Genomic DNA, 8,474 nt, shown 5'->3' with positions numbered 1-8,474 from the left:
ATAGATTCATCCCATTTCTTGCTAAAAGAAATGAAACAATCTCGAAGCATGTCTTCGAGAATTTGGTTGACTCGTTCAACTTGTCCATGGGATTGAGGATGAAAAGCGGCGCTAAAGGACAAATGATTTCCCATAGCCATCCGAAAACTTTCCTAGAATTTTGAAGTGAATAAGCTGCTGCCGTTTGAGCTGATTACCAATGGAATACCATGGAGTGAAACTATCCTGGACATATATAGATCTGCTAGCTGACTAGGAGTGATTGTTTCCTTGATGACTAGAAAATGTGCAAATTTGGACAGTCGGTCAATGACGAAAAGAATAGCATCATTACCTTTGTGTGATCTGGGAAAACCAATGACAAAGTCCATTTCAACACGGTCCCATTTCCACACAAGAATAGAAGTAGGTTGTAGAGTTCGAGCATGCCTTTGATGTTCTACTTTGATTCGGCGGCAGATATCACATTCTGCAACATAGCAGGCAATGTCTTGCTTCATGTTTGACCACCACAATCTTTGAAAGATGTCTTGGTACATCTTGGTACTACGCGGAAGAATAGACAGAGGTGTATCATGAGCTTCTTTCATCACCCTCTGCGTCATATTCAGGTTTTCCCTCTTAATTGGAACGAATAGGCGAGCCTTGAAGTACAAGGTGCCATCATCAACAACAATGAAGCAAGATGGTTAACCTTCTGGAAGATAGCCTTTAATATTTTTGACTCCATCATCATAGTGTTGAATAGTTTTGATGCAACCCACAAGATCTGGTTTAGCCACCAGGTTATTGAGGGAACCCTGATTAACAACACAGAGGTTCATCTTGTGGAACTCTTCAGGAGGGGGAGCAAGTTAACCCTGAGAAACAATATGGAGGTTCAACTTGATGAATTATTCTTGAAGACGGGCCTGAACCTTATGAACCTGGAGGTGATTGCAGTATGACTTGCGGCTCAAGGTAGCAGCCATTACATTAGCTTTGCGAGGTGTATAAGAAATACCCAAGTTGAAATCTATTATGCTCTCCATCCATCTCTGTTGATGGAGGTTCAGATCCGGCTGAGTAAACATGTACTTCAGACTTTGCTGATCGGTGTTTATCTCACAACGATTATCGAGAAGGTAATGCCACCATAGGAATAACGCATAGATAAGTGTAGTAAGTTCAAGGTCATGATTGTATAGTTCTGTTCATGAGCACGCAATTGTTGTGAGCCATAGGTAATCACTCTACGCTCTTGCATTAGGACACGACCCAATCCTTGATGAGAAGCATCACAATAAATGATGAAGTCCTTGCAAGTATCCGGAGGAGCAAGCACTAGAGCAGATCATAGTTTGTCCTTGAGTGTCTGGAAACTTACCTCGCATTTATCTGTCCGCTCATACTTAACACCTTTATGAAGCAGATTGGTCAGGGGTTTGGCAATCTTATAGAAGTTCACCACAAAATGACGACAATAGCTGGTGAGTCCGAGAAAACTTCTTACTTGCTTGACATTCTTCGAGGGAATATAGTCAAGAATAGCCTAAACTCGTTCAGGGTTGACCGCAATACCATCCTTGGAGATCACATGACCAAGGTAGGTCACTTCGTCTAACCACAATTCACACTTGGAATATTTGGCATAAAGTTGATGCTCTCAAAGCTTTTCCAGTAGAAGACCAAGATGTTCGGCATGTTCTTCTTTATTCTTGGAGTACACCAAGATATCATCCAGATAAACCACGACGAATTTGTCGAGATAGTCCATGAAGATATGATTCATCAACTGAGAGAAGGTTGTAGGGGCATTGGTTAAGCCAAAGGACATTACAATGTACTCGTATGATCCTTATCGAGTAACGAAGTTGGTTTTTGGGATATCCTCTTCACGAACACGGATCTGGTGGTATCCCAACCTCAAGTCAAGTTTAGAGAAGACCAAGTAACTAGGAAGTTTATTATACAGATCATTAATCTGAGGAAGAGGATACTTGTTCTAAATAGTGGCCTCGTTGATTGGACGGTAGTCTTGAACCAAATGATTTGTTCCATCCTTCTTCTTAACAAAGACAGAAGGTGCTCCCCAAGCGCACGCACTTAGTCGAATAAAACCACATCGAAGAGATTTGTTGATTTCTCCCTTAAGTTCAAGGAGTTCATGTGCTAGCATTTTGTAGGGTTTCTTGGCAATAGGAGTGGTGCATGGTACTAAGTCGATGACATACTTGACCGCTCTCACAGGGGGAATCCCTGGGAGTTCTTCTCGAAAGACATCCGAGAAGTCATGTACAATTGGAATGTTTTCAATCCCTTCAATGGGTGACACATTTAATGCGTTCAAGGCATATAGTCGGGCTTCAACATCTCAGACGAGATGAGCATGGTAGCTTATTATTTCATTTGAAGGATGTAGGAGATGGATGGTTTTGGTGGCACAAATGATTGAAGCCATATGAGCTTTCAACGAGTCCATTCCCAAAATGAAGTCAATATAGAAAGACTTCGGAAATATGGGAGTAGCAAGGAATTCCAATCCTTCAATTTCAAAGGGGACATTGAGGCAAACCATGGAGGTTCTACATTGCCCCGCGGAGGTGTTTACCACTATTGAGATGTTCATCTCATTGTATTTAATGCCATGCATGAATGCAAAATTTTCTCAGATGAAGGAATGTGATGCTCCTGTATCAACACAATACAGAAGCTGTACTCAGTTAACAAGAAGTGTACGCATCACGATAGCATGTTGATCTTGAGCTTGACTCATTTAAATGTTGTTAGCGTGACCATGACCATAAGAAGGCCTCACATTGTTGTCGAAGTTCTGGTAATTTCCACTGCCAATTGATGGTAGTGCAAGTTCAATCTGCTACTGCCCACTATGTCTGGCACGGTGACCTGGACGACCACATTTGAAGCACAACCCGTCCTCCGAACAGGAAGGAGGAGCTTGGGGTGGTGGAGCTAGAAGCCTCGGCTTCCTAGGTGGTGGAGGAGGTGGACGAGGTGCAACATATGACGACCTTGGAGCAGGAGCAGGTGCATGGTGCATGTTGTGGGGAATCCAAATTTTCTGCTTCTGTGCAAATTAGTCAGAAGATGAGCCCATGTCACGGCTATGCTTGTTTCCATCCTTGTATTCATGCAGGTCAGTTTCAACCTGGATGGCCTTGTTCACCAAGGTGGCGAAATCAAGATAGTCCTAAACAAGGAGCGTCAGCTTGATGTCAGGGTGGAAGCCATCACCGAACTTCTCCTATCTGCGAGCATCAATTGCAACATATTCTCCAACATAGCGGGATAAGTCTAGAAATTCCCACTCATAAGCATCCACAATCTTGTTGCCCTGGATGAGGTTGTGGAACTCACGCTTCTTATGGTCCGCGATTCCCTGAGGAATGTAGCGGGCACGGAAAGCAGCTTGGAACTCTGGCCAGGTGATAATAGTTCCAGCAGGCTGAGTATGCTCATGATTGTCCCACCATTGATCAGCAGGACCCTTCAGGAAGTATGTCGCAATGGTGACATAGATTTCCATGGGAACATTGGCAGACTCCATCTCATAAACGATGTCATGGAGTGAGTCATCAACATTGAGAGGCTAACTTGAGCTGCGGTAAATTGCAGGGTTGAGACGACAGAAGTTCTGCAGTGTCACGCCTTGCTGCTGGTTCATGTTCGGACGTGGGAATAGGTCCATGAGACCTTGCATGAACTGATGGTTCAGCTCAAACTGTTGGATCATCCCAGCCATATATTCAAGGCGTAGTGGTGGATTGTTGGCGGCACCACGACCATGGCCAGCTGGTCTAACCATCCTGCTAAAATTTAACATGGATACTTTAGCATAGCATAATTGCAGGGGTATGGAATCATTCATGAAGTAACAAGCATAACGAAAGGGAAATGCGATATATACTTCATAATAGTCAAGTACGACATACATATCCATACATAAGTTCGATTACAAACCAGCGGTTACACGTTCAAAATTTGACGATAACCTGGACCCACTAGGTGACATACATGCACGTGGTGGAGAGATACAACAGCGGGACATAGCGATAATGCTACATCAACGTCGGGGACAACCACTGAAACTAGGTAACTGACAGTGACCCTGAACAACAAATCTCGGGGCAGGATTCTGCATCCCGTGAATACTCTGGTGCAGGTAGTGGCTCCGAACGGGGAGCAGTGGTCTAAGTGAAGGAGTATGATCTCCGATGGCAGACCACTCAAGGACTGGTGGTAGCTGTGTCATGTGAGGGTAAACGATGTACTCAGGATGTATCCTCGTGCTGACTCATGGTAGCAACTGTGTCATCGCGTTGTAAAGACGAGTATGGGTGGCGTATATCTCGATAGTCGGATCTTGGACAACATGATATAGCACCTTAGTGTATCGAATTAGAATATGTGGGTCGTAACGACGACTCACGCAGGGGTACAAATAGCATTGGAGGATCGGTCGTTACGCTCGCGCACATACGGAGTGTAGGCAGCGAGGTCAGATCTAGTATCATCCCCAGCGGGAGCATACAGTATGTATCTGAATCCAGTCACCTCCAAGTGAGGGTACTATCCATGGAGGCAGGTGATAGTAGTATAGGCAGCATCATGGACTGCCATATCAACCGTCGGCCCAACACCATAGAAGGTGTGCAGCTTAGTGATGGAGATGTCCCAACGACCGCAGATACAAACAATAGCCTGGTATTGCTCCTGGTTGAACTCGTGGTAGTCCTCATTAATAGTGTACTAGGGTACGAGCGATATCCCAGCCTGGTCAAGAGGTCGAACAGAATGGCCGGGAACCCAGTCACATCGACAGCCATAGTCAAGCGTACAAGTTGTCTTGCAGGACACATCTGTGACAAGGAAGTTTAAAGATGCCAAATGAAAGCGTGTGCAACATACTTTCAAAAGAATAGAGTAGATAATCCAGATCTCTGGGTTGATGTGATCACGAGATCCTAATGCTAGAGTTAGCAAAATCTTTAACCCGCAAGAGAAGAAAGATCAGAACCCAGAGTATAGAAGAGGAGTAAAAGATCCTAATACCACCCGATTGAGATGTGGGTGTGTAAGCCACACGACAATGTTAGCAAAAAAATCAAGTACTAGACTCACTTTGGCCAAGGAATTGGAAAAGGGGGTTAACTACACGTAGTCGGCTCTAATACCAACTTGTGACGCCACCATTTTTGATTGTATGATAATCATAAATGCAAATGTGTATGACCAAGATTAGGGACTCACGGGAAGATCAACACAACTCTAAACACAAATTAAAAGTCATACAAGCTTCATATTACAAGCCATGGGCCTCGAGGGCTCGAATACATAAGCTCGGATACAAACGAGTCAGTGGAAGCAAATAATATCTGAGTGCAGACATAGAAAAAAAGTTTTTCCTTAGAGAAGGCCAACACAAACATAACATTGATCGAAAGAGGCGATGCCTCCTGCCTAGGAACATCCTAACTACACCTGGTCGTCAGCGGCCTTCACATAGTAGTAGGCTTCATCAGGGCAGTAGTCGTCGGTGGGATCAGCCATATCCTATGCTCCATCATCTGACTGCGACAATCGTATCAAGAGGAAAAGGGGGAGTAATGCAATACTGACTACTCATCCAAAGTACTCATAAGACTGACATCAGAACTATGGTAAGTATGCATCAGTATCAAAGGAATGAGACTATATCTTTGGACTGACTGCAGCAATGCGAGACTAGAAAGAAGATACTAGTCCTATCGAAGACTAGCATCTTTAGTTTCTTGCGACATTAGAAGAGTACGAATCAATAACACATATATAGTCATATTGTTACAATAGTTTCAATTAAGTCACGCACATAGATCCTTCCTCGACTCCATGTGAGAAACAAATCTCGGAGCCAAATTCCAAATTAAGTCACGGTTCTAGTTGTATTAGATTGGCATAGAACTCCAAGTCGTCCTGTAACCATGGACACGGTTATCCAAATAGTTTATTCATCCCTGCAGGGGTGCACCACATTTCCCAACATGCTCAATCAACTCCAGCCGGACACACTTTCCTGGGTTATCTCCGCCTAAGAGAGATCAACACTTCGTAGTCCTACCTAGGCTCAACAGAGAGGCCAACCCGGTGGTCTACATCCTAAGCATGCAAGGGTCTTGGGCCAATCGCCCTTTGCGCTCATGCACATTGTGAGGGCGGCCGAGATTAGTCCTTGCACCTCTTATACAAGATCAATGTTTATGTGGACCACTCGCACGCACGCCACTCCAATGCTGACGCGTGAAGAGCTTCGGCTGATACAACGACGTTGAATGCCCATAACTGTCCCCGCGTGAAGGTTAGTGCAAAAAAGGTCAATTGACCAACTCAGATCAAATACCCAAATCTCATTAATGTTTTAATTAACTGCGGCGACAATCAGCAATCCACGATATGTGGTCCCATGGCCCCATCTCGGGGATGTGTGGCAAGGGCCAAGAATGCCCGACCATGCCTCGTCCCAATCACCGGGAATCCAGTCGCACCACACCTTTCATCATGTTCTTAGTAGTAAAGTTAAAGTAACCATGTGGATATAACATCAGGGGAATCCAAGGTATCACCCACAATGGATTCCAATCAATGTAACCGTCAAGGTGACCAGTGAGGAATGACCTTCGATGGTCCACACTTGAGGGGTTGCAAGACAGAGTCGTCATCGGAAGTGGTGAAGGAGGAATCACCCTCCATAATCCACCTCATGTTAACTACACTAAAGAGCTAACATCAGGGGTACGTAATGAGGTGCACCCTTGATACTCGATAGTAGCTCTGCAGAGTCGTACAACTAAGGGGGTGTGAAGTGATGTGACAGGTCATGGATCATCGATGAGGTTATTGAGTCTTCGATGAAAAAGCAGGGGCAATTGGGGCTAGTGGGGTCACTGGGGATCACTGGTCCACCTATACTAAACATTATAATGTGCAGTAGGATACAATAGAAGTTTAACAAAAACAGACTATCCATTAGAACATGTGCTATCTACAACAGTAACAAAATCTAATGCAAGCATGAGGGAGAAGGAATGGGCGATATAGGAATGATCAAGGGGGTTTTCTTGCCTTGTTGCTCTGCTGCAAAAGGCTGGTCACCAGGAGGGTAGTCGTACCCGGCATTAGCGTAAACTTGGCGTCTACCGAGAGAAGAGGGGGAAGAAACAACAAATAAGGGCACACAAATGCATCACGATGCATGACATAGTAATATGTAGTGCTAGGCATGAGCTAACGCAGTAGTACACGTCATGGACGGAGGGGGGAAATATTTGACGATGTTTCCTGGGTCTCTCACTAATACCGGACAGATGAATCGGGGAGGAAAGTTCCATGTTCATCATGCTAGAGGCATGTGACAAATGAACGGTTAGCGTATTCAGATTCATTGGATTTTTCTGAGCAACTTTCAGATATAACTTATTTTCATGTGACTTATAGATTATTTTATATTAATTTTCAAATTTTTACTAATATTCCATAATTAAAAGATTAAATTTAATTATAAAATGCTAATATGACATCAGCATGATGTGAGCATGACATCAACAGTCAACAGTGTGTGTTAACTGGTCAACTGACTGTTGGACCCCATGTGTCATAGATAGTGGGGTTAACATTATTTAAATTAATATAATTGTCTAATTAAAGTATAGGGTCGCACTATCATAGACAATTTAATTCAAATTAATTGTATTAATTAAATTATCAGTTTTATTAGAGGCCAATGGCTTGGGCCCACATGTCATAAGCTAAGGGGTGGTGGCCCCACCTCTGAGGGACCGGGCCGCCCAGTCAGCACAGCTGACCGGGGTTAATGGACAAAGGGCTCGGAGGGACCCGCAGGTCAGTGACACGGGGAGGTGGCCTCGGGCAGCTAGGTCAGCTTAGGGGACCGGAGCCGTCGCCGGCGACCATGAAACACAACGGAGGGGCTCGGGCCTCGGCGATCAGACGAGGGGACGGGCCGCGTCCATCCCGACCATCAGTAGGTGCGGTGGTGGGACGAAACAGCGCCGATGGCGAGCGGAGGCGGCGATGCTTTCAATCAAGAGTGGGGAGCGAGCTACGGGGCACGGGGGAGCGTGCGAGGGCACTCATTTGTCCCCAGCGAGCTCGAGGAGCTCGATGGTGAGGCTGGTTGTGGGCTACGACCATCGTGGCTTCGACAGCAAGCCTGCCGACAGTAGCACGCTCGGGCGTCTATGGGGAGCTAGCCAGGAGGGGATGCAAGCAACGATGAGGGGGGAGGGGGAGGGAAGGAGCGCCTGCTCACCGTGGTCCTGTAGACATGCAAAGGCTCCTCGGGGAGGGCCTGGTGGAGCGGATCGATGGCGGCGCTTTGGTACCATCCTGAGGAGGAATAAGCGGGACCGACGACGAGGGGGTGGCTCCGGGCGCGTTCTGGTTGGCAAGGAGGAAGAAGACAACCGCGAGGGAGCTCC

This window comes from Hordeum vulgare, chromosome 1H (assembly GCF_904849725.1).
Source record: "Hordeum vulgare subsp. vulgare chromosome 1H, MorexV3_pseudomolecules_assembly, whole genome shotgun sequence".
In the NCBI taxonomy this organism is placed as follows: Eukaryota; Viridiplantae; Streptophyta; class Magnoliopsida; order Poales; family Poaceae; genus Hordeum; species Hordeum vulgare.
The sequence above is the reverse complement of the archived record's forward strand: the minus strand, read 5'-3'. Positions refer to the sequence as shown.